General features: G+C 56.3%; 1 protein-coding gene across 22 annotated transcripts in view; it reads left to right on the top strand.

Annotated features, from left to right (window-relative positions):
* Positions 1-902: 902 nt before the first annotated feature.
* The window catches only part of NCOR2 (nuclear receptor corepressor 2), a 225,897-nt gene continuing 201,719 nt past the window's right edge, over positions 903-25,080 (top strand). For 14 of the 22 annotated variants that reach the window (XM_057746317.1, XM_057746319.1, XM_057746323.1 and 11 more), the window contains exon 1: positions 903-1,208. The gene's annotated coding sequence lies outside the window, so the exon portion shown is untranslated. The remainder of the gene's footprint in view (positions 1,209-25,080) is intronic. The other 8 variants (XM_057746343.1, XM_057746342.1, XM_057746336.1 and 5 more) reach the window with 1 other exon arrangement.

The following is a 25,080-nucleotide window of genomic DNA, read 5'->3' as shown; positions in this document are numbered from 1 at the left end:
CTGCCTGCTCGTGCTGCTGTGCCCGACCACAGGCTTGTGGCATCGTGTCTGTGCATTTGTGTCCTTGAAAGTCCCCAAATGGGAGTTCACGCAACACATTGCATCCTCACTGTGAAAGGGCAGTGAACAAATGGTCAGAAACCCTCGCCCTCTAGAAACAGACATTCGTGTGTGTGTGTGTGTGTGTGTGTGTCTGCGTGCGTGCGTGAACTCCTGCCTGTGTCCGGGGTTTGTTTATCTGTGGCTGACCTTATGTCTTATGAGTCTATGTCCCAGGCTACGCTCACGTCTGCGGGGGGTTGCGAGTTTCCCCGCGTGTTCACCTGGGTTAGAGCTCCTCTCTGCCGAGGCCCAGTGTGTGAACGGCCACTGATGGGAGTTCTGCACCCTACTGTGCGCCAGTGTCCCCAGAGCGAGCTCCACCGTGTGTGTCCCCGGCATCTGTCCCCGGCATCTTAAAGGCCTTGTGTGTGGCCCTCCCCATACGCCCCCCCCCCCAATCCACTGGCCTCTCCTGAGTTATAATTTAATAGCTGAAACGCGATTCCAAAGAAGTATCTGGGGCTGGGGAGGAGGAGGGCGCACCGCCCGCAGGAGGAGCAGGGGGCGGGATGGGGAAGCGCTTTCCCCCTCCTTCCTCCTTCGGGGAGCTGCTAAAAAGAAACTCGGCGTCGCGCCCAAGTGTGAGTGTGTCTGTGTGGTAGCGTATGCACGCGCGAGTGGGTGCGCGCAGGCCCAGGGGAGGCGACGCGGGCCCTTTAAGGAGCCCGAGGGGGCCGGGCCGGGGCGCGTCGGTGCGGGCGGGGAGCCAGGAGCGGGGAGGCCGAGCCACCGCCTCCGGGGCTCCCGCCCCGCCCCCTCCTCCCCCTCCCGCCGCCGCCGCCGCCGCCGCCACCGCCGCCACCGCCGCTGCCGCCGCCGCCGCCGGGGAGCGGAGCCGCGGGCAGGCCGGGCCGCACCGGAGCCCCGCGTCCGCCCGCGCCCCGCCCGAGCCGTGCGCCCGCGCCCTGCGTCCGGCGATGCGCGCCAAGTTGCGGACCAGGGACCCGGGGCTGGCGCCCTAGGAGGCGGCGGCGGGAGGATCGCGCCCCGGCTGGAGGCCGGGCCTGCTGCGCGCCCCCAGCCCGTTCGGCACCGCCACTTGCCTGAGCGCCCGGGCGGCCCGAGCGCGCCCCGAGCCCGGGCGCCGCCGCCGCCACCTCCGCGAGGTGAGTTGGGGCCGGGGGTCCCCGCGGAGGGCCGGGGTGAGGCGCGGGGCGCGCTTCCGGGGGAATCGGGGAAGATCGGGCGGCGCACGCGGCGGAGTTGGCGGGGCCCCTGCACTCCCGAGTTGGCGCTCTCGGGGGTGGCCTGCTGGGGAGCGAGGCGCCCCATAGACACTGCGGCCCGCGTGCGTGGGGGTGCTGGGGAACTTAGGGGAACTCCAGCTCCCCAGCGAGGGGGCGGGAAGGAGGAAAGTGGCGTGGGGGGTGGGCGGCCGGGGGGGCGCACTGGAACTGCGCAGGGCAGCCCCCCACCGTGTGCCACAGCCCTGGGGGCATGGCCGCCATGCGCCTCTCTCCTCCCCTAGCAGCCCTGGACTTGGGGGGTGTCACTGCGCCTTATTTTCCAGCGGGCAGTGCGGCTTTGGGGAGCCCCTGGAGATGGCACCCTCGGCTCCCGCCCTGGCTGCTGTGTAAGGCGTCTGGGGGGTTCCCGCCACCGGGGGGGGTGGTGCTGGCGGTGGCCGCTCCTGGGCGAGGGACCGGCGTGCTCTGGGTGGGGGTCTCCGGGGAGAGTCGCCCCTTGCTCCCCCCTCCCCCGTGGGCCGGTGTTCCTGGTGTCTGGGCCTGCCTCCCGCGGCTGGTGACGCCTCTTTGGGCCGCCTCCTGGTCCCTCCCCCGGGCTGTGCGGATACTTGGGATGCCACTAGTTTGGGAAGTTGGAATTCAGAGCGATCCCACTTGGGCTGAACCCGGAGGCCCCAGACCCTAGTGCTGGTGGAGCACCCCCAGAGACTTGGCGGGGAGACGGGGCGGCGGGGGACCTGTGGGGCGCGCCTTCCCCACCCCGTACGCTTTGCAGGAAAAAGCCCGAGGGAGGGAGAGAGGGCTAGGCGGGCGGGCGGGAGAGACACGCTGTACCTGTGAGCTGCTGTCGCCCGGGCCCAATTAGCGTGGGGCGCCCGGCGTTATTTTTACATTGTAGGTTTATTTTTCTGGAAGCGAGGGCCCTCCCGCCGCTGTCGCGCGCTCGGGCTCTCAGAGGGTCTGGTGCAGGCAGCGGGGGCGGCTCTGTTCTGTCGGCTCAGCCTCCTCCCTTCCTCCCCCTCCTCCTCCCCCCCTGTTGGTGAGAACTGGTTTTATTATGATTTTTTTCCCCCCTTTTGCAGATTTGGAGGAAGGATGTGTGAGGGAGGCAGGGAGGAGAGAAGGGAAGAGGATCCCTGTGGGCTGGATGGGGGAGTTCTGGGCACGTTGGGCTGTGTTATCGGTGGCCTTGACTTTGCCCTTTTTAAACCAGATCTGGATCCCCGCGGCTGCTTTGACAGAAGGGGCTCTCCGGGCCAGGAGTGAGCTGGGAGGGCGTCCCAGGGCATTGTCTTGTACCTCGTCGTGGGTGGCCTTTTTTGGGGAGGGGGTTTGGGGGTGGGGGGAGAGCCCTCAGAGGAAGGAAGACATGTAAGCTGGGATAGCTGAGCCATTCACAGTCGACTCTGCAATTCACCGCCTTGGGTTGGAATCATACTTTTGCCACTTTACTGGCAGTGTGACCCTGGACAAATTACTCAACCTCTCTGTGCCTCAGGGCTTCTCATCTGCAAAGTGGGGTAATAATAGTACCGAGTTCAGAGGGTTGTTGTGAGAAGTGAGGGTGGTAATACATAGAAAGTATTTGTACATGTGTTCCTATAACCACTGTTACTGTTGTTATTATTATTATTATTCCTGGGTTCTAAAACTCGGCCTTTAATCCAATGGCCGGGAAATTTTGTGAGAAGGGGCTACCTTGCATTTTGCCTGGAGATCTGGTGAAGGGAGGGGGCCTTCTTTGCATCCCCTCCTTTGCTTTTCCCGGTGAGGATCGAGAAGGGGCAGGTGGAGCCTTCAGCCCATTGAACAGATGCGCAGACCGAGTCCGGCTGTGGGGTTGGCGCTGGAGCCCAGAGCGGGCGGTGAGCGTGGAATCGGCGGCGTCGGCGGCGGCGGCGGCGGCTGCGAGGGCATCCCGGGCGCTGTCTGGCTTCCCCGTGCGGGCTGCCTTGTCCCTGCTTGGAAATTTACCACCACCGCCGCCGCCGCCGCCGCCGCCCCCGCCGCCCGGTGCCCGGGGAGTCTGCGGTGCCCAGACGTGGGGGCGGGAACCCAGCGGGCCCCCAGCCCCGGCCCCTTCCCACCGAGCTATTTACGCTTGCTCCGGGGATCAATACTATTGATAAATCCATGTAAATGGTAATGTGGCTGTCAGACCCCGCTGAGGGATGGAGACCCCTCGTGGGGCTGCGCGCGCTCCCCTCCTTCCCTCCCTCGGCGAGGGTTTGGCTACGTGGGAAGGATTTATTTGGCATAATCCGTTCTTTTCCCCCAATTAATAATACTTATGCCACCTCCTAAAGATTTCTGAGGGCTCTGCAAACACAAATTCAGCTGCATGAAAGCCCGAGCTGGGAAGGCTTGATTGTTCTCCGGGCCTGGGGGTGGGGGGATTGGCCGGGCTGATGTGCGCCCGCTGGCTCGCGTTGGAAAGAGGCCCCAGGAGTCCCGGCCCCCACCGTCTTGCCATTCAAGCTGAATGTGGAGGCTGCCTGGCCCGGATCACCCCCTGGCTGCGAGGTGGGGGTGGGGTGGGGGTACCTTGTGCTGTGTTCCCACCCCCACCTGAGACCTGTGGGTGGAGAAGTTGGTTCACTCTGAGATCTGGGGGGAGGGTGGTATGCATAACCCAGCTGGAGGGGCTCCCTTCTTAAGAAGCAGAGATGCAGCGGCAGGAGAGCTGGGCTCTCACCCCTTCCTTCCAACAGCTCTCTGAACAGAAAATCCCCCACATCAAATGCCGCCTCTGACAATAGGGGGTTGCGAGCTTTTATTTGTGCGTGTGTTTTCCCTCCTCCTCTGTTTCCTCTTCATCTCTCTAAAGCCAGCAGCACCCTCCCCAGGTGACACCTCTGAGACTGGACTCCCCGCAAGGGGAACAGCTTGTGGGAACTGGTCATTCCTGCCCCAGGCCCCCAGGGAAGGGGGCCAGGAGGGGACCTGAGGTTTGGCTGGTGCTTGGAGAGGGCCAGGCTGCCCAGGGTCAGGCCAGGGGTGTCATCTTAAAAGGCTTGTCCCATGGGTGGGTATGTGGAGTCCCCGGGGAAGTGATGTTTAGGAAAGGTCCTCTGGGATCCTTTTGAGGATCCTTAGAGGTGGGGAAGGGACTTTACAACCTGTCGAGTGAAACTTTTGGTCTGGGAGCTGCAAAATACTGTATATAATGCAATAATGATAACAGGCAACACTTAGAAAGATCCTGGGCCAGGATCTGCCCTCAACAGGAATCTCCCCGTTTACTCTTCCTTACCAGCCTGTGAGGTCAGAGTATTATCCCATTTTATAGATGGTGAAATTGAAGCACAGAGAGGTTAAGTGACTTGCCCAAGGTCACACTGTTTGGATGTGGAACTAAGAATTAAGACCTGGGATTATTCATGGTCGCATCGGTGCAGCAAGAGTGCATGTACTGCAGACCTGCTCTGTGGAGCTGCCTTAAAGGGTAGGCATAAAGAATTATGTTTCTTACTTGAGCAGCACCTACAGATCTTTGCCCCAGGGGGCCAGAGACTGAGAGCTTGTCCTCCCCAAGATTTGGGGAGGGGACAGTGCCAGAGGCAGGTCTGAAGTTTCTTTGAAGTCTCATTTTCTCTTAAACATTCATGCAAATTTGGCATTCACTGTGGCGACAGGGCTGTGTTTATTTTGAAATGAAAACACGGTTTTGAATTATTTAGCATGGCGTATAACGGGACTCCAGAAAGCTGCATCAGATGAGTGCCTGCACGCTGGCCGGGCAGCCCTGCGGTACTTTGTAGCTGGAGACCTTGAGAAGTCCTGGGGCGGATGACAGCTTTTTCCCCGTTTTACAGATGAGGGCGCAGGTCAGAGGTACCAGGCCAGCCCAAGGTCGCATGGTGGTGTGACTTTTGCTCATAATGATGGAAACCACCATCACTATTATCTCTCTTTTAGACCAGAGTGAGGCTTTTCTGCCCAAGCGCTTCCACACCACCACGCCCAGTTGGGCTCAGGCTAGCCCTGGGGGAAGGAACTTTCTCGGTTCATAGAATCATAAAGAATCACCCTAAACCAACAGTAGAGGACAGTCTGGGAGTGTTTTGTCTGAGATCCGCACCACTGATCATTGCAAGTTCTGGTGAGTTGAGGTTCTGGCTTAGCCATGTACAAGCAGGGTGCCCTGGGGCTGGTCCCTGCCCCTCTGAGAGTTTGGGTGCCCTGGTCTGTACAGTGGGCACGTTGCCCACTAGGGCTGTGGGGGAGTGGAGAGGATTAAGGAGCAGAAAGTGAGAGTGTTGGGTTTGGTATTTGGGTTTGCAGTTTCAGGCTGTGTGACTCTGGACTGGTTACTTAACTTCTCTGAGCCTCAGTTTGCTTATCACTAAGATGGAGAGGATGATAATGATGGTGACAAGGATGAGGCTGATGCTACTTCTGGTTTTATTGTTGTGAGGACCCGGGGGATGTCATGATATACCACAGGAGCTGTTATTTTCCCCTCCCCCCTTTCCCGCCCCCACTGTTGGAGAGGGAAGTCTTCCTCTTTAGAATTTATTGTCCAACCCAGGTCCTCACGGACAGGCTGGTTGGACACAACCCCTTCCTCTCCCTCTAAAGGGCTGCTGGGAGGGGTCCTCTCATGGAAGAGTCTCTTCACTTGGGCCCCAGGCCTGGGCTTGTTGCTCGCGGGGGGCGGCGGGCTCCTCTCCTTTCAGGCTGGTTGGTGATTCACAGATGTGCCCAGCTCTCTCCCTGCTGGGCCCTTGAAGGCTGACGTTTTCCATTCAGCCTTTAATCCCCCAGTGCATGTCGGAAATTGAACGTGGAGGCCTTGGGCATCCTGGAAAGTGGGGGGAAGACTGATGGGGAGGACACAGGGAGCCTCCTGGGGGAAGGCCGCGCTTCCCTTTCATGGGGGGGGGGGAGGATGGGGAGATGGTTCTAGAAAGGGCTCCTTTGAAGTCAGACCTGATTCAAATCCTGCTTCCCTTAGTTAAAAACTTGAGCGAATTCTCTGACCTTCCGGCCTCGGTTTCCTTATCCTTAAATGGCGGGGGCGCGGGGAGGGGTCGAAAATAATGCCCCCTCAGAGAACCGTCCGTAGGCTGCACTGTCCAGTCACTCCCAGCGATGGTGGGAAATGTTCTAGATCTTTGCTGTCCTGTAGAGCACCTAGTGGCTCCTGAGCACTTGAAATGTGGCTAGCGCTGACAGAACTGGCGTAATTTTATTTCACGTTAATTAACTTAAATGTAAAAAGCCACATGTGTCTGTGCCTGATGGCTGCCCTGATCAGAAGGCCCAGGATTGGATGATGAAACAAGATTCCGTGTGTGGGAGCAGGGCCTGGCTCTTAGCAGCTGAGGTTTTCCTTCTTTCGTGTGTTTTCTCTTTGCCTGGTGCGACTGTGTCCTTGTCATCTTGGAGGGACGTCCCCTCCCCCGCTTCTTTGGTTCTGTTTCCCAGCAAAGCCTGAGGCTCTCCCGGGTGCTGGCCCGGGCTCCTCCACCCTCCGTCCACCTCCCCTTGCCCACCTCCCATCTCCCCACCCCCTCCTGTCCCACCAGCCTCTGCAGCAGCTCCGACCAGGAGACCTTTCTGTGATGCTTCGAATGTTCCAGACCTGCGCCGTCTGCCCAACACCTTAGCCGCTCTGCACAGGTGGCGTTGAGCCCCTGAAGTGATGCTGGTGTCATCTAGCCTCTCAGTGTTACTTGCTACTTGATTTTAATACATTTAAAATGTGGCTCGTGGGCACTGTCCCTCTTGGGCAGCTTAGCCTTAGAGCCTTGCCTTCTCAGTTGTCTTTTTCTTTTTTTTTTTGCTGTGTGGCATGCGGGATCTTAGTTCCTCTACCAGGGATTGAACCCGGGCTCCTTGCAGTGGAAGCGTGGAGTCTTCACCACTGGACCACCAGGGAAGTCTCCCTTCTCTGTTGACTCAGGTCCAAACGCCAGTATTCAGGCCACTGGCTGAACGTTCTCACTATTTTTGTTCCGACCAGGCCACCGACCCTGAGACCGGGGAGCTGGCTCAGTTTCCCCCACTTCCCTCCCCTGGCTGCCATTTCTCCAGCACGGGAGGCAGGCCCAGGTCTGTGCAGCGTGTGGGCAGCTCTCCCTGGGGGCTGAGCTGAGGTCTGTGGGTCTTGGACTCAGGCTCAGAGAAATCCCGGTTTGTAGAGATGAAAGTCCAGCCCCCCCCCCCCATGTGTTTCTGCACCTGCAGATACATTGCGAAGGCCTGCTTCCCTTAGGGGCCGCCATGGTCCATATTTTTTTCTGCTGTGAATTAACACGTTATGGACGTCTTCCCATGTAGATAACAACTAGATTAACTTTTTTTTTTTTTTGGGGGGGGTAACATTGCTTTTTATTTGTCATTTGAAAAATGCAGAAAACCAAAAAGTAACGCACTCAAACCCTGCCACTTGCTTCGGGCGTTATAAAAACACATTTTAATAAAAGGAAAAGCTTGGGCCTGTTAAAAAATTAAAACAGAGCACAGAGGTGTTGAGGGAAGTCTCCTTCCTGTTCTTGCCTTCCCGTTTCTGTCACCCAAGGCAGATACAGATGAGTAGAGTTTCCTCTCAGAGGTACTCTGGCCATATGTCTGCCTCATAGGGATTTGGATGTGTGTGTTCCCTTTAAAAACAAGCACATGAGGGCCTTCCCTGGTGGTGGTCCCAGTGGTAAAGAATCCGCCTTCCAATGCAGGGAACAAGGGTTCGATCCCTTGTCGGGGAACTAAGATCCCTCATGCCGCAGGGCAGCTAAGCCCGAGTGCTACAACTACTGAGCTCGTGTGATTCAAGGAGAAAGCCTGCGAGCCTCAGCTAGAGAGGAAAAAAACCCTGTGTATCACAACTAGAGAGAAGCCCGCACAAAGAAGAGCAAGCGCACCGCAATGAAAGATACCACATGCCGCAACTAAGACCCAATGCAGCCAAAAAAATAAAGAAAAAAAAAAGCACAAAAATGGTATCACATCATATTCACATCTTACTTTCCTCCTTTTTTATTTAGTTATTTATTTGGCCGTGCTGGGTCTTAGTTGCCACACATGGGATCCTCGTTGCTTCAGGCAGGATCTTTAGTTGAGGCATGTGGGATCTGGTTCCCTGACCAGAGATCGAACCCAGGTCCCCTGCACTGGGAGCACAGCATCTTAACCACTGGACCACCAGGGACGTCCCTTACTTTCCTCATTTAAATTATAATACATCTTAGGAGTTTATTCTGGACTATTTAGAGAGCAGAGGTTAGCAAACTACAGCCTGTGGGCCAAATCCACCCCACCTCCTGTTTTTGTATGGTGCACAAGCTATGAATGGTTTTTACATTTTTTGATGGTTGAAAAAATAAAAAGAAGAGTAATATCTTGTGACATGTGAAATTAAGTGAAATTCAAACTTCAGTGCCTGGAAGTAAAGTTTTATTGGAACGCAGCCGTGCCCATTCATTCCTGTGTAGTCTGTGGCTGTTTTCAGGCTACAGCTGCAAAATTGAGGAGTTGTGACAGAGGCCGGAACGCCTACAAAGGCTAGAATATTGATTCTCCTGCCCTTTACAGAAAATATTTGCCAACTGCTGATAGAGAGCTCCCACGTTCTTTTTAACTTAAGCATAACCTTCCAGGGTTATGTCAAGGAAACTGGGGCCCTAAGAGGACTGTGAGTTTGAAGATCGCACCGAGTGGGCCCTAAAACCCCTCCTTCTGCCTGGCCCGCTGTTCTTGCTGAATTACGCTGATGCTGTTGTAGGATGCAATAGGAAAGTGGGGATGGTTAAGGCCCCTGACTTTTGGCACGATTTTTTGGCCTCTTAGATGATATTTGAGGCTATAATCCCTTGTGTCCAGGGCTACAGAGTTGCTGTAGCGCCTTCTGTGTGGTGCTACATAGTTTTCACAATTTTTGCAAAGTGACTTAGAACCCATCTTGTTTCCCTTTTTGCTTTGGCTGTTAGGAAGCTTGGAGCCAGATTTGCAGCCTGCCTTCAGCAATCTGATCTGGTTTATATTTTGGTTTGACTGACTCCATCCTGATTTCAGATTGGTTTGTCCCTGATTTTTCTTTTTGTCTTAACCTTGCTCTCTGATTTTATCTTACATGCATTACTGAAAGTTGTCTCAGTTCTTGAGGGGTGGGCTGGAGCAGACAAGAGTGAAGGAAAGGAAAACACTTGCAAGATGTTTCCAGGTTTGTTTCCCCTGGGTGCCTGTGGGTGGTGGGTGGGTGGTCTCCTGATAGATGATTCCAGGAGGATACCAAAACCTGCCTGGCCCCATGGAGTGTCTTAACCAAGGTCATACCCTGGGTAACAACGCTAGTCTTTGAGTGTCCATTGTGGGTCGGACTTGGGAAGATGACAGTGAGTGACTTGGAAGGTGAAATATCCCTATTGGAGGCCCTGGGGTCCTTGTGATCCGCTTGGCCTGAGGGAAGGCCCTGCAGTGGGGTAGGTGATGAGCTTGCCACTCCTGGGTGGAGTGTCACTTCTGTCTGTTCCATATCCAGGGCCCAGGGATCTTGTAATCGTTGTGGTGGCAGTGCTGCGGGTGTGTCCACACTTAGGGGCTCTGGGCTCTCTTTCCAACCTTAGCGCTCTACTGATGCTTTCGGACGTTTCTGCTTCCTTCTGTCGACCCTGGGATAGTTCTCTGAGCTGGAAAGGAAGTGGGAAAAAAGTAAGCCTCGGGTGGAATCAGATGAGACCGACAGCTGGCCGCCCACTGGAAGGCAGTGGGTGTGTCTCCCAGGCACTTGGAGACTCAGGTTCTCCGCCTCCCATCTCCTGGGGTTGGCTTGGTTTTTGGTGACGTGTGTTTGTGTTTTAGGGCTTGTGAACGGAGCTCAAATGAGCCATGGGGCGGAGTTCGGTGTCTGTCTCTTACTGCCTGTGCGATGCAACCTAGGACAAGTAACGGAGCCTCTGTGCAGAGCTCCTCAGTTTACCCACCATTGAAATGGGGTGATGCGTGATACACGACCTTAGAGGGTTGATGAGGCAAAGGCAGCTGAGGGGCCCTTTGAGGCATGAGTCCGTCCTGCAGGCCCTGTCCTAGCCCCTCTCCTTCCTGTCTGCAGCTCCTAAACCCACGGAGCCCACCCTGGGGCCAGGCAGGTGGATCTAGCAGCCTCCTTCCCTTTGTCCCAAAGGGGCTTCAGACCTGATCTGTCCCCAAAATGGAGCCACGGTTCCCCCTTGCCCCCAGAACCCCAGCCTGGGCTTCCTTCCTGAGTGTGGGGCCGAGCTGGTGACCTGGGGGTGACCCTCAGCTGCCCTCTCTCCCGCCCAGCGCCTGCAGAAGCCTCTGGCCATCCTGCCCCCACAGTCTGTTCTGTGCAGCAGCTGCAGGGAGGAGCCCTGTGGGTGAGTGCCTTGACCTTACTCAGAACCCCCTGAGCCCTCAGGGCTTCCCAGCACTTCATGCAGGAAATCCAGGCCCTTCTCACTGCCTCGGAGGCCTGTCTGCCCAGGCGCCTGCTGCCCTCTGACCTCCCCTTGGCCGGCCACCCCTGCAACAACTGTGTGCTATGCTGGGGGTGGGGACTTCTGGCCAGACAGGTCTGGAGGGGTGGGTGGGAGGGGAGTGGAGTTTTCTTTGTGGTCCAGGGGGCCTCTCTGGGAGATGCCGGCAGTCAGAAGTTCCCGAGGCCAGGCCTGAAGGTGCACACGGCTGGGGCCCCGTGGGGAGGGGGTGCCTTGGGGGCCCCTGTTTGTCCCTACCCTGAACTCCAGTGCCCGCCGCAGACCCTCCGGGAGCATCGCCCAGTGCTGTGGTGCTGCCTCCGTGGCCATGGCAACCGCCTGGCACCGGGGCCCTGCTCGTTAGGCTAACGAGGCAAGCCTGCTGGGCCGAGGCGGGGGGCTGGGGACACGCTGCCCTGGGGCTCGGCGGGGCTTGTCTGCCAGGCCACCCGGCCAGGAGCAGGGGGCCTGGAGGGATGCTGCAGAGCCCAGCGAGAGTCGGGGGTCCCCCAGGGTCCTGGAGGCTCGGGCTAGGTTTGCAGGGTGGGGTTCTGGTGGGAATGATGTGTGGTGACCAGTTAAAGCAGGGGAGGATGAAAGCAGGGGGTTGGGGGGAGAGATTGGGAGTCACCCACTTGTCCTGGCCCCACACACCCAGCAACGCTCTCTCCCACCCTCCTAAGTATTTTAAACCATTTTCACTTTTGCCCACCTCTGCTGCCTGCACTCCATCTAGGCCACTGTACTGGGTGAAATAGTGTCCGCACCTCCCCTCCCCCCCCCAATTCATGTGCTTCCCAGAACCTCAGTAGGAGACCTTATTTGGAAATAGGGTCGTTGCAGATGTAATGAGTTAAGATGAGGTCATGCTGGGGTAGGATGGCCTTAAATCCAATAGGACTGGTGTCCTTATGAGAAGAGGAGAAGGCCGTGTGAAGACGGGGCAGAGAACGGAGTGATGTGTCTACAAGCCGAGGATTGCTGCCTAGATCCATGGAACAGACTCCCTCAGGGCCTCCAGAAGGAACCACCCCATCTGACACCTTGATTTCAGACTTCTGACCTCCACAGCTGTGAGAGAATAAATTTGTATTGTTTTAAGGTACCAAGTTTGTGATAATTTTTTCTAGCAGCCCCAGGAAACTAATACAGCTCCCAACATCACTTGCTTGGACGATTGCAGTAGCCTCCTTGCCAGTCAACCAGACCATCTGTTCCCGACATGCCAGCCAGAGGGTTTTGTTTTAGGCCCATCCCTCCTGTGCTCAGAGCCCTCCCATCTCAGGCAGCATAGAAGCCAACTCTTTATCTTGCCTACAAGGCCCTGCACAGTCTGTGCTCCCCGCTGCCCCCGCTCCATTCCCATTCTGATCTGCTCCCCTTGCTTACTCTGTACCAGCCACACTGGCCTCCTTGCTGAAATGCACCCTACATGCTCCTGTCTCAGGGCCTTTGCACTTGCTCTGCCCACAACACGCTTCCCCCAGGTGTCCATGTGGCTTGCATCATTTCTTTGCCATCTTTGCTCAGATGTCACCTTTTCTGTGGGTCCTTCTCTGATCTTATTTAAAATTGTACCCTCCCCTCCCCAAGCCCACTCCTTCCCTCCTTTAGTTGTTTTTTAGCATGAGTCTCCTTCTGATGAACTATGGTTTTATCTGTTTAACTTGCTGTTGTCTGTCACCCCCTTAGAATGCCTGTTCCAGCGGGCAGGGACTTTGGTCCACATTCCCTGCTGCATCCTGATTCTAGAACAGCTCTGGACCCACAGTAGGTGTCCAATAAATGTGTCAAATATCAGGTTGTGGCTGGGCATGGCCTGACCTGGCCTCCCATTGAAGGATGTCTTGGGATCCCAAATTGTCTGTCTGTCCCTGCATCTGATGCTTTTGCCCTCACTTGTGGCCTCCCTCTGACTCCCCGCAGACCCCCCAGGTCACTAGGTGTTCAGCTGCTCCCTCCCTGTCTCTCCTGTAGGGGGTCATAACAGTCCCCTGCAGGGCAGAGCTGGTTCCTGAGCTCTGGAGTGGCCAGGGTTTGAGATAATAAGGTCCTGGCTACTTCAGGCTTCGGGCCTCAGTTTTTCCATCCACGAAATGGGCACAATGAGATTACTTGTCTCTCCAGGTTGTTGGGAGGGTTAAGTGGGGTCACACAGGAAAGGGCTTGCTGCCTGGCAGTGAGAGCACAGAAGGACTTCAGTCTGCTTGGGGCTTGGTGGTGGTGTTATTTTCAGTTTGCTGTGTGGATGTTCCCTTTGTTGGCTTTTGGAGGAAGGATGAGACCTCATAGCTGGATGACTGCAGGTGCCTGGGGGACTTTAAGCCCCCGTTTCCTTGGGCGGGTGGCCTCTGGATACTCTTGTGGCCTGAAACAGCTCCTTCCTGGCCCCATCCACCCTGCTCCCCCATCCCAGGAAGGGAGCTCTGTGGGGGGCCAAGGGGGGCATTCCCAGGGCCTGCGAGGTCTGTCTGCCATTTGGTGACAGAGAACACCCCAGGTAACTAACTTCATGAAACCCAGGAGCAAAAGGACCCCTTCTCCCTTTCTTGAGTTCGGTTCTTTCACTCTGTGCCTCAGTTTCTGCATCTCTAAAATGGGGGTAAACGTCTCCCATGCCTCCTAAGGGGGGTGGGGTGGATTAGGGCACCTGGGGTGGCCTCTTTGGTGGTGATCTGCTGTGGACAGATGGTGTGCATGCCATCTCCCTCCCCACCTTCCTTGTCTGGTCTCTGGGCAGGGCTGGGGAGGTGGGGGGGGTGGGCCCTGTGTTGGCAGAGTTTTTACAGGCAAGCTCACTGCATGTTGGTTTATGTTCTCATTTAAGCCTCACAATAACCAGAGCCTCACAATGACCATAATGACAGTTGTGGCCAGAACTGCTAATTTCCCTGTTTAATGATGAGAGTGGTGATGTCATTGGTTTAGGGCCTTGTCAGTGCCTTCCTTGGTGGGTGCTGTCACGGGCAGGACCTGGACTTTCCTTCTGTCTCCCTTTTGCCTGGACTGTGGACTCCAGGGCGGGGGATGGGGTGGGAGTGGGGGTTGGCCAGGGTCCACCATGTGCCCAGCCCTGGGCGTCTCGGCTCACCTCTCTGGCCTGGCCTGGCCCGTTTCCCTAGAGGTCACCCTCCCAGGCTCCCCACAGGCTCCTGGGCTCTGCCTTGCAGGAAGCTGACCCCGCTGTCTAGACTATAAATAGCAGCCGCAGCGGCGGGCAGGAAGCTGCGTCTCATGCCACCTGGGCTCTGGCTGCTGCCCCCTTGCCGCAGCGTCTCTTGGAACTGTGCTTCTCCCGCTGGGAATGCGTTTGCACCCCAGGCATTGCTCTGCAGGTTTGCTGTGTGACCTTCAGGCCCCCCATTGCCCTCTCTGTGCGCCTGAGCCCCGGCATGTGTCTGGGACACCTCTGAGCTCCATGGGCTGTAAAGAGCACCTCCAGGGTGTTTGGATGGCAGCCAAGGAGGTGTGGAGGGCTTGATGGGTGGTTTGAGATTGGGGGGGGTTAGTTTTTTCCTTGGAGGGGAGGTCAGTAGGAGGGGGCATTGAGGGAGCCTGGGGAGGGGAGATGGGCCCTTTCCAGATGCAGGGTGGAAGGAGGGGGAGGGTAGGGGAGGATGAGGTGGAGCTACCTGGAGGGTCCTGAACTGGGAGGCGGGCCATGGGGTGGGCACTGGGTGTGTGAGACCCATCTTGACTGCTGGGTTGCTGTGTGATTTTGGCACAACCTCTCTGGGCCTTGGCATCCTCCTCCCAGTTTTCCTGGCAGGAAAGAGATGCACAAGGGTTTTGAAGCAAGGAGAGTATTTCATTGTGTCTTCCATCTTTCTCATTGCAATGGCAAATGCTGTTAATGTCATTTTGTTGTCACGGGGCAGGGTTCAGCTTGTCCCTGTCTGCACTGCCAGGTCCTTGGAGACCCGGCTTCTGGGCAGGGGTCAGTGAGGTGTGGTCATCAGAGCCATGGGGGAGGGTGCTGGCTCACACCAGGGACGCCCGTGTGAGTGGCCGTGCTGCTGGGCGCACTGGGTGGCCTCTGCTTTCCCAGTCCCTGCTCAGCACTCACAGCAGCTACGTGGTAAGGGCTTGGTCCTTTGGGTAGTTTTCCAAACATGAGTGTCGTGCTGGAGGTTACTTGTACCTTGCAAAGCCTTCTGTTTTCCCCGGAGGTTATGTGCTTTGTTGGTGCCAGTGGCGTTCTTGACCTAGATTGCAAGGACATGAAGAAGGTTTCAACAGGGCGTCTTCCCTGTTATGAATCTTGCTGGAGTGGGGGACGAACAATAGGGTGATTTGTGACTGGTCCAAAAAACCCCAAAAGTTGCCCAAGGAAACGATTGATGATTTTTTTGTTATCATCTCAGGGAAGTCTCTAGTGATGAGCCATAGGGCTCTGCCTGATTCACATTTTCATCAAAGGCTAGACGGGGCTCCCTTGGGGTGTGTATTCACCATACAGCTGATAGAACGGGGTGTGCCTGCTCTTGCTCTGTAGGAGTGGAGAGACTGAGTCATGTGGACTCAATAACTGCCTGCTGGAGCTCAGGGTTTGTGGGGTGGGCCTTCGGAGCAGTTCCCTCAAGGCCCAGAGGTTTTTGGAGCCTGTGGGAAGGAGGATAATGGTCTCCAAAGATGTGCAGGTCCTTAAACCCCAGAGCCTGTGACTGTTTTATGTTACATGACAAAGGGGAATTAAGGTTGCAGATGGAATGAAGAATGCCAATCATTTGACCTTGAGGTGGAGGAGGTTATCCTGGATAATCCTGGTGGGCTTAGAGTAATCATACGTGTCCTGATACGAAGGAGGCAGGAGGCTAGTCCAAGAGATTTGAAGATGCTGTGCTACTGGCTTTGAGGATGGAAGAAGGGGCAAGGAGCCAGGGAATGCAGGCAGCCTCTAGAAGCTGGAAAAAAGAAGGAATGTGGTCTCGCCGAGAGCCTCCAGCAGAAACACAGCCCTGTTGACACCCTGATTTTTGCCCTGGTAGATCCATTTCGGAACTTCTGACCTCCAGAACAACAAGATAATGAACTTGTGCTGTGTTAGGCCACCACGTTTGTGATCATTTGTTACAGCAGCAAGAGGAAACTCAAACAGAGCCTGCATCTTCCCTGAGAACCCCAGCAGGCAGGTGCAACCTGGTCATTTAGATCGTGTGTGTCCCTGGCTAGCAGTGACCTTAGAATCAGGTGGCCACTCAGTGTCTTGCCCTTGACCTGGGCATGTGGGTGAGGGACACGGAGTGAAGAGAGGGACCTGCAACCTGTAAAGGGCTATGCTGGAGAAAAAAAATGAAATACAAAAACAAAACCAAAAATCTAGAAGCAGAGAGATGACCATTTGGAGGCTTTGGAGCAGGGAAAGAGTGGTGTGAGGTAGGGATGTTTGTGTTCATTTTTTCTTTTTTTCCTCATTCTTTCAAATCCAGTGGGGGTACCTGTCTCCAATGAAGGGCCAGAGAAAAAAAATGTGTCCCCAGCCTGTGCCCTCACCCGTGACGAGCCACACATGGTTCTCCTGGGTGGGGTCTCCCAAGGGACAGGTGCTCCACATGCTCGGAGCAGACGGTCAATGCCACATGCTGCTTCCTTCCCGGCTTTATTGAAAAGAGGAAGAAAATGGCCCACGCCTTCGGCCCCGGAGGCCTCTGGGCTGGCGTCCAGAAACCTGAAGCCTGCAATTAACTGAAACTGGATCCTTAGGTGGGGAGAGCTCCTCTCGCCTGAGAAGGAAGCTCTGGAGACCAGCCCCTGGGGACCTGCTGCTCCTGGATGGGCTGTGTGGGGTCTGAGGCAGGGGGTGGCGGGGTGGGGGGGGGTGCCAGAAGGCTGCCACGGGAAAAAAGGTGGGAATGTTCTAGCCAACCTGAGTCTAGGAGGCTTGGCTCCGGGCCACCAGCTAAGGTGGCGGCTGGCTGCCTTCTATTAAAAAAATAATAAAAATTACAGGTGACTTTCTGGTCACTTGAGTCCCCTCCCAGGAGGCTGCCACTTCTCCGCTGGACATGTGCTCGTCTAAAAATGTTGTCACACTTGCCCGGGCCTCCGTGTGGTTTCCCGCACAGCCTGGGGCTCCCGTCTCATCTCCAGACTGGAAAGATGCACGTGGCCGTGTCTTTTTCTGTGTGCGCCGCTCTGCAGTTTGCTGTTAGAATGAGCCGTAGGACTCTGCCAGTTTTGTAGGTCAAAAGTGGTCGAGTATTGACAGCATTTTTATAACTCAACCTGGTAATTTCCTCTCCATGTTGATACAGGCAGGCAGACGGGAGGGGTTGCGAGCAGGGACCCCTGCTCCCCACCCCCCTGACCTCTTTCCAGCTGTGAGGTGCCACTCTGTGCCTCAGGTGCCTTATGCGTAAAATTGGGACTGAAATAGTGCCTATTTTCTAGGATTGCTTTGAGGATTAGAAGTGTAATACACAAGGCTAACCGTGTAGCTATTATTATTATTTTAAAAAATTAGGGTTTGGGGACTTCTCTCCTGGTCCATTGGTTAGGACTCTGTGCTTCCACTGCAGGGGGCACGGGTTTGATCCCTGGGTGGGGAACTAATATCCCACAGCCAAAAAAACCAAAAAAAACAAAAAACAAGTTGGTGCAGTTAGATCTAGTTGATGAATTTTAACTTCTGAGATAGTATCTTGTCATGGGGCTACAGGACACGTGATTGGTGTATTCCCTAGGTGCCGCTTGGGTTGATTGCAGTGTTTGGAGCTTCTCGGAGTGCCTCCAGGTGCTCACGTTCTGTTCTCCGTGTATTCCTGGGAGGGACTGGGACCGCCAGCCTGTGGCTCTTCCAGACTATGCTGGCAGGCTCTGCAGGGGGCTGCCTTGGCTGGCCCCCTGCGTTGGGGTGTAAGATCTCCCCACGGCCAAGGCCTTGGGTGGGGCGTGTGGCTTGACAGCTGCCTTACGAGAAAGACTTTCTTGGTTTGCAGAAGCAGAACAAACGTGTTCTCTATACATTGGAAAATTAAGAAACAAAAAAAAGCCTGCACATAAAAAATACAACCACGTTCCCATCCCCCAGAGAGAGACTGCTGGCATCTTGGTGTCTGTGGGGTTTTGACGAAAAGAACCAGCCCTGACCTTTGCTTCCTGGAAGTGACCGCGGGAAGAGGGAATGGGGAACGGCCTAGATTCTGAAGCCTGCACTCTAGACCTGGTGGGTCAGAATCGTCAGGCATGGGGCAGGTGTTTGAAGGCTCGGGGGTGGGGCTTTGAGTCAGTTGGACCCAGAACCTGTCTCTTCCCTGAAGTTGTTGTGTGACACTGGACACAAACCTCGCCCCTGTGACCTTGTCTCCTTGCAGGGTTTTGTGCAGCCCTGCACGCTGTAGGCGCTCAAGGAATGCTTGAGTGAATGTAATGAAGCAGAATTTCTCAACCTGGGCACTGCTGACGTTTGGGCTAGAAACGTCTGTTTGGGGGCTGTCCTGTGCTTTGTAGAATGTTTAGCGGCATCCCTGGTCTCTACCAATGGCACCCGCCACCCATCGTGACAACCAGAAATGACTGCAGACGTTGCCCAGTGTCCTCTGGGGGACAGAGACACCTCCCCAGGACTCCCATGGTACACGAGGGCTGTTAGGAGGGCAGAGAGGTCCCGTGAGGGAGTTTTCCTTGGAGTCTGTGTCCAGCGTGTTGCCTTTCTTCATTCAGATGTGCTCACTGGGTACCTACTGTGTGCCAGGCGCTGTCCCAGGTGCTAGGATGTGGCTGGGATCACAGCAGGGATGTGCAAACCCCACCCACCCCCACCCCCCACAGCAGGCATAGCTGGACACTGCCCACCCATCCCTGGCCTGGCATCGGGCTATGGTGGTGACTTAAGGCCCTTTCCTGCCTCAGTCTCCCCATCTGCAAAGTGGGGAAGGCATTGTCCTGAGGGTTGCTGGTGATCCCAAGAGGAGCTCTGTCACCTTCGTGGGCTGGCTGTTTCCTTTCTGGGCCTCAGTTTCCCTGTCTGGAGAGTGGTGTTCATGGTAGCACTTACCTTCTGGGATGCTGTGGGAATTAAGAGTCAGTTTGCCCAGGCACGGGGTGCACAGTAGCTGCTTTGTGATGGAGAGCAGATGATGTGTATGCAGACTCCAAAGGCCAGTGTGCACACATCTGCCCTTGGGGGCCGCTGCAGAGGGCCATGCGGGGGTGGGGGGGTGGGCACGGTGCCAGTAGCACCCTCTCCATGCCTGGCTGTGCGGGTGGGGGTCTCGGATGGAGGGGGCTCCGCTGCCCTTCTCCCCGGGTCCCCGAGGAGCTGGCTCAGTGGAGATCCCTAAGGCGATTAAGTGGGTTCATTTGATCCTGAACGTGAACTTGAGCAGGCGGCTTATCTCCTGGAGATGAAAGCCGGGCTGGCGAGGAGCCACCTGGCCCAGGCAGAGAGTTTGGGATTTTCTCCTCCAGCCCCTGCCCAGCGGGGGCCTGTGCCTGGGGCTCCTGTCCCACCCGCCTCCAGCCCCTTCAGCCGCACGCTCTGCACCGAGGGCCGTGGGATTTTCTGTGTCTAATCGCGGCAGACACTTGCCGTGTTAATTCGTTTGATCCTTGCGATCTCGTGAGCTAGCAAGGATCCCATCATCACTTTCGCTGCGTTACAGGCCAGCAGCTAAGGCTCAGAAAGGTCGGCTAACTTACCCAGAGCCTCACAGCATCCTGAAACCCCGACGATGTTTACAGCATAGACTGGGAAAATCCTCTTTACTCCTTGGCACTGAAATTCCTCCTGAACACAGTCTTGACGTTGCACAGAACTGACAACAACAACAGTCCGTGTCCTGCCCCCATTGTAGTATAAAAGGAAAGGGGAGGAAGCTGCTGCTGGCTTCCACTCAGAATGAGTGAGTGTCGATTCGACGCAAGTGAGATCAGAAGTGTTTTGGTTCTGGAAACACATGAAAGTATGTTAAAGAAAAGGCTAGTGTTTGGATCGGTGCCGGCAGGTTTTTTTTTTAACGGCCAGGTTATTTGAAAATTGTGGGGGGGAGGGTGACTCTCATGGTGTGGGACTGTCCCACTGGCCGAGTGCCAGTCGCAGGACGGCCAGAAACGTCCCTGAGATGTTCCAGGGTGGGGACCCTGCCTTGGAGACCCCCCTTGGCCCTGACAACATAAAAGCAGCAGCATGCTATTAGTAGGGGGTGGGACTGCGGTGGTCCAGACCATCTCTGCTTTCATAATGGCAGACCAGGCACTGTGGTCGCCCCCCCAGCCCCATCATGCTCGGGCACCCACACAGCCTCCTGCTGGTCCCTGAGTCCGTCCGCTTTTATTCCTGCTGTGCTCTCCATGCTGCAGCCAGAGGGATCCCATCCAAAGGAGAATGAGAGTCTTCAGCTCCTGGGCTCACACTCTCCCTTCCCCATTTTCCCCCTCCTCTGAGAATAAACCCAGAGGCCCGAGGGTGCCGGGGAGCTGCTCGCCATCGCTGATCCACCTCCTAGCTCTCACTCCAGCCACATCCCTCCCCACCCCTGGCCTCTGCACTCAGCCTCCACACTTGCTGTTCCCCCACCAAGAATGCTGTTCCCTGCAATCGGCATGGCAACTGGTATCAGGTCTCAGCTCACATGTCACCTTCAGGAGGTCCCCCTGGCTGTCCAATCAAGCAGCCCCACCCCCCACCCTCCCAGCCCCCCCTTAGGTCTGTAGTTGTTGATCTGTGAAGTTTCTCTGTGGATTCCTTCCCGTGGTGTGCTGTCAGCCTTCCCGCATCACGTCACTTCTGAGGAAGCAGGAGCTGCCTCCGTCTTGTCCAATGCTGGGCCCCCCGTGCCTGGAATGGTGTCAGGACATAATAGGGGCCTGGTCAGTCAGTGTTGACGGCTGATGGGTCCCTTGGCAGCGAGACTGGGCCTGGTCTGACCTGGAGGAGGGAGAGGACAGGTCCTGGACACAGGGCCCTTTTTCCTCAAGTGGGTTCTACCCTGTCTGGAACCAATCAGACCAAGGGCCGGCCCAGGGGAGCATGGGTGACACTGATCGCTCTTTCCCGCCCAGGAGTAGAGGCTGTTTGGGGACAAGGCTGGGGTGGGGTCAGCGGGGTGATGTAGCCCCCAGGATTATTTGGCAACGTCTGAAAACATTTCATTTGTCTCAACCTGGGGGAGGTGCCACAGGTGTCATGGGTCGAGGTCAGAGATGCTGTGAACATCCTCCAGGGCACAGAGCAGCCCCCCCAATGAAGAATGATCAGGCCCAAGTGTCTTTAGTGCGAGGACCTGGCATTGGGCCTTAGGAACTCACATCTTGGTTGTGCCCTGGGCAGGGGAGAGCAGGAACACCTAGGTTCCCTTTTCATGCTGTGGCCGTATTTCTGTGGCCACGGTGCCCTCCTCCCCCACCCCCACCCCCCAACCTCTGCAGGGTCTCTGGGCATCCCAGAGTTGCTTGTCCTTGCTGTCACCAGCACAAGGCAGCCCAGCAACCTCCTTTGTGACACGTCACATGCCTGTTGGGTTCCCACAGTCTGGCTGCCACAAATCCCTGTCACCTTTCTCTAGGGCTGAGGGACAACTGGATGTGTCAAGGCAGGAAGTCCCTCGGAGATGTCCCCTTCAGTGCCCTTGTTTACAGATGGGGAGGTGGAGGCCCAGAGAGGGCAAGGAGTTGGCTCAGGGTCACAAAGCACAGCACAGCCTGGATATGGGAGGCATGATGTTTCGGCAGGGAAGGCCCCGAGGGAGGGGCTGTCAGCTCTGGGGCTCCCACGGTCCCCTCCCTCCTTCCAGCTGGCTCCTCCCATTGGCCAGATGCCACATCATCACAGCCATTATGGTTATTTATTTTATAATTTTACAAGTTTTAACATATTGCATGTCTATATGTATTTATATGTATATATTATCAGGTTGCTTTTCTGTATTATTTAGGACACATTTTTTTTTTTTTAATTTAAAAAACATATAGGGACTTCCCTGGTGGTCCAGTGGCTGAGACTCCGTGCTCCCAATGCAGGGGGCCTGGGTTCGATCCCTGGTCAGGGAACTAGATCCCACATGCTACAACTAAAATTTGCATGCCACAGCTAAACTGAACTACACTAAAAAAAAAAAAAAAAAAAAAATCAGCATGCCACAACGAAGATCCCACACACGGCAACGAAGATCCAGCGTGCCACAACTAAGACCCATTGCAGCCAAACAAATAAATATTTAAATAAGTAAATACAATATAATTGGTCTGTCCCTACCACGGAATACTATTCAGCCACGAAAAGGAATGAAGCACTGATCACATGCTAATGAAAACATGATGCTGAGTGAAGAAAGCCAGACACACAAGGACCACATGTCGTGGTTCCCTTGATATGAAACGCCCAGAGTAGTTAATCCACAGAGACGAAATGCAGATCAGTGGTTGCCAGGGGCTGGCAGGATGGCGTGTGGAGAGAAACTTCTCAGTGGGTAGAGGGTTTCCTTTCCCTTTGGGGTGATGGAAATGTTTTGGAACGAGCTAGAGCTGGTGGTCATACAGCATCATGACTGTCATCAACACCACGGAATTAGTCACTTTATAGCGGTCAGTTTTATGTTATGTGAATTTCACCTCAATAAAAAAAACAATTTGAAATAAATAAATAACATTAAAAAAAAACAATTTGGGAATGGAAAAAGAGATGTCTTTATTGAGCTCTTACTGTATGCCAGGCAATCTGTGTGCAGACTTTCACTGAGTCTCTAAGCCCTGTGAGATGAGAATTTCCATTTCACCACTGAGGAACTGGCTCAGAGATGTTCAGCAACATACCTAGGGTCACACAGCTAGAAAGCAGTGGAACTGGGACTTGAAGCCAGCTCTCAGGCGAGATCCTGAGGTCACCACAGCTGTGCTCTGTGGCCTCCCTGCAGGCTGAGCTCAGCCAGCAAGCGGTAGAAGCCTGTGCCTGGGTAGGTCTCTGCTGCCTGCCCGCCCTCTGCTGGAGCCATGAACATCCCTGCGGGCACTTCCCTGATGGGGCAGTGAGTGGTGGGCAAGGATGTGACCCAGAGGCCCTGGGGCCAGTTCACTGCTCACCTAGCGGCTGTTCTGTGCCCCTGGTCCCCCACCCCCACTCCACCGCAGAAGCAGGAACTTTCCAACACAGAACCCGGCTGTGAATCAGCGCGACTCACTCTGGGGAGACGTGGGGCCCTCCGGGGCTGTTTTCAGTTTCCGCAGAGTTTCTCACTCTGACTCAGTGTTGCCCCTGGGGCCCAGTGACCCAGGCTTCTGAGCACCTGCTGAGCTCCTGTGGGACATCAGAAAGAGCTGGCTTTGAGGCTGCCCTTAGCTGGGTGCCTTGGGCCTCAGTTTTCTCATCTGTGTAGTGGGGGCAGCGAGGGCGGTGTTATGGGCGTTTACTGGCATCAAACAGTGGATCCCAGGGGCCGCGTGTGCCCAGGGTGTGTGTGGAGGGATTTGGTGCAGACGTGAGGGGCCGAAAGCTGGGAGGCTCACTGGAGAGGACTCACACCGGGGAGGCCCGTGACCTGCACCCCCTCTGGCTCTGTCCATGGAGGAACTGGGTGGAGGGCTGCGTGTGTCCAGGGAATTCTGTTCCCCATGCCATCGAGCCCGGTCGGGGAATGGTGGCCACCATAGCCTACGTCCCACCGGGTCGTGCTACAGAGGCTGGGGCAGGGGTCTGTGCCCCAGGTATTCTCATCAGGACCTGGCTCGGGGCCTGAGCCTGGGTGTCCTAGGTCCTGGGGGCCTGGGCTTGGGTCCCTGGGGAGGCGGGCTGGTGAGCCCTGATGGCGAGCTTGCACTAGCCCCTGCTGTGTGCCAGGCTGTATATTTCCGCACAAATGTGGCATCACCGCCATTTTACAGATGGGGAAACCGAGGCTCAGAGAAGCAAGGTGACGAGCTGGAATTTGTGCCTGAGCCAGCCTGGTTTTCGCTCCCCTGCTTACCACCTCCATCTTAGAGCAGAGGAAACAGCCTCAGAAGTTAGGCCACAGGCGTGGGGTCACCCAGCCCCCCGATGCGGCAGGGATTGTGTCCGGGTCTCGGGCCAGGTTCCGGGCTGCCGGGACTCTGTGTATGGGCTCACTTGCTGGGCCTCTGTCCCCATCTGTGTAGGAGGGGCCCGTCCCCCAGTGCACAGGTCACAGATGCCGCAGGGCGGCGGGGGTGGGGGTGGGGTGGGGGGGCAGAGGCTGGTGTTGGGGAGGGGGCGTGTGCACAGGGCGTTCTGTGAGGGGGAGGAGGAGTGGAGGGCTCCAGAAGCATGCAGAGGTCCCTATCTCCCAGGTCAGCGGGACCCACCCCTCCCGCCTGTGTTTCAGGACTCACTGGAGTATCCCCTGGGCCCCGGGTGACAAATCTCTTTCACCATCTCTTGACCCAGACAATTAATCAGTCGATGGTTCCACGACCCCCCTGCTCTCCCAGGCAGCCCCCCGCCCTGCCCTGCAGCCACTAATGGCCTAGACCCTGCTGCTGGGCAGGGAAGCCTGGGGCGGGGTGGGGGGCGGGGAGGCTCTGCAGTGGTTTTCCCCTCCTGCTGATCATCAGGCAGCCTCTGCCCGGGGTATCCCAGCAGCTAGCATTTTAGGGCTCTTGCCCTGTGCTCCTCCAGGGTGGAAACTGAATTATCTTTACAGAGAGACTCTGATGGGGTGGGCCTCTGAGGGATTTCCAGAGGCTTCTGGAAGTTTCCACCCCAGCAGTCCCCTGTGCCCTATTCCCAGAAAGCCCTCTCTCTGATCTTCCACCCTGCAGGGGACGCCCAGGCAGAGGTGATGTGTGGTTAAAGTGGATGCCAGGATGCAAATCGTAGCTGTGGGAACCCTGGGTACACTTTCTTGCCACTTCGCCTCATTGCCCCCATCTGTAAAATGGGGAGAGTTGTAGTAACTCGTGCGTACGGAGGTTGTAAGAATTAAACCAGTTAGGAAGCTACAGGGCTAAGCACGGTGCCCACACAGTGAAAGCCTCAGGGGAGCTCCAGGTGTCTGTGGCTTGGCAGCCCCGGTGGTGGACAGACAGGTGGACGGACAGATGGCTTCTCCGGGCGCCGTCTTGGGCCCTCCTGCCCTGGTCTGTGCTGCCTGCCCTGCCTTGGCCTGTGCCTGGCCGGGAGCCAGGCTGCCGACACTGGTGTGGCCCGAGCTCCGCCCTCTGCCCCCCTTTCCCCCAGAAACGGTCGATATCCCGGCTCCTTCCTGGCGTCTAATTGCTCCTGGTCGGCTGCTGTCTTCGCAGATGGCCCCATGCCCTGTAGCGAGGAGGTGGGAGGGAGGTTTCTGAGAAAGAAGTGTGTTCCCGGGGCCAAATTGAGGGTGGAGGGGTGGAGGATGGGGCGGCCGAGGGCAGATGCCCGGCTCCCCATCGCTCTTTGCCCCTCACTGGCCGTGCCATCTTGG

This window comes from Hippopotamus amphibius, chromosome 8 (assembly GCF_030028045.1).
Source record: "Hippopotamus amphibius kiboko isolate mHipAmp2 chromosome 8, mHipAmp2.hap2, whole genome shotgun sequence".
NCBI lineage: Eukaryota > Metazoa > Chordata > Mammalia > Artiodactyla > Hippopotamidae > Hippopotamus > Hippopotamus amphibius.
Note: the sequence above shows the minus strand (reverse complement) of the source record. Positions and strands in the feature narration are given on the sequence as shown.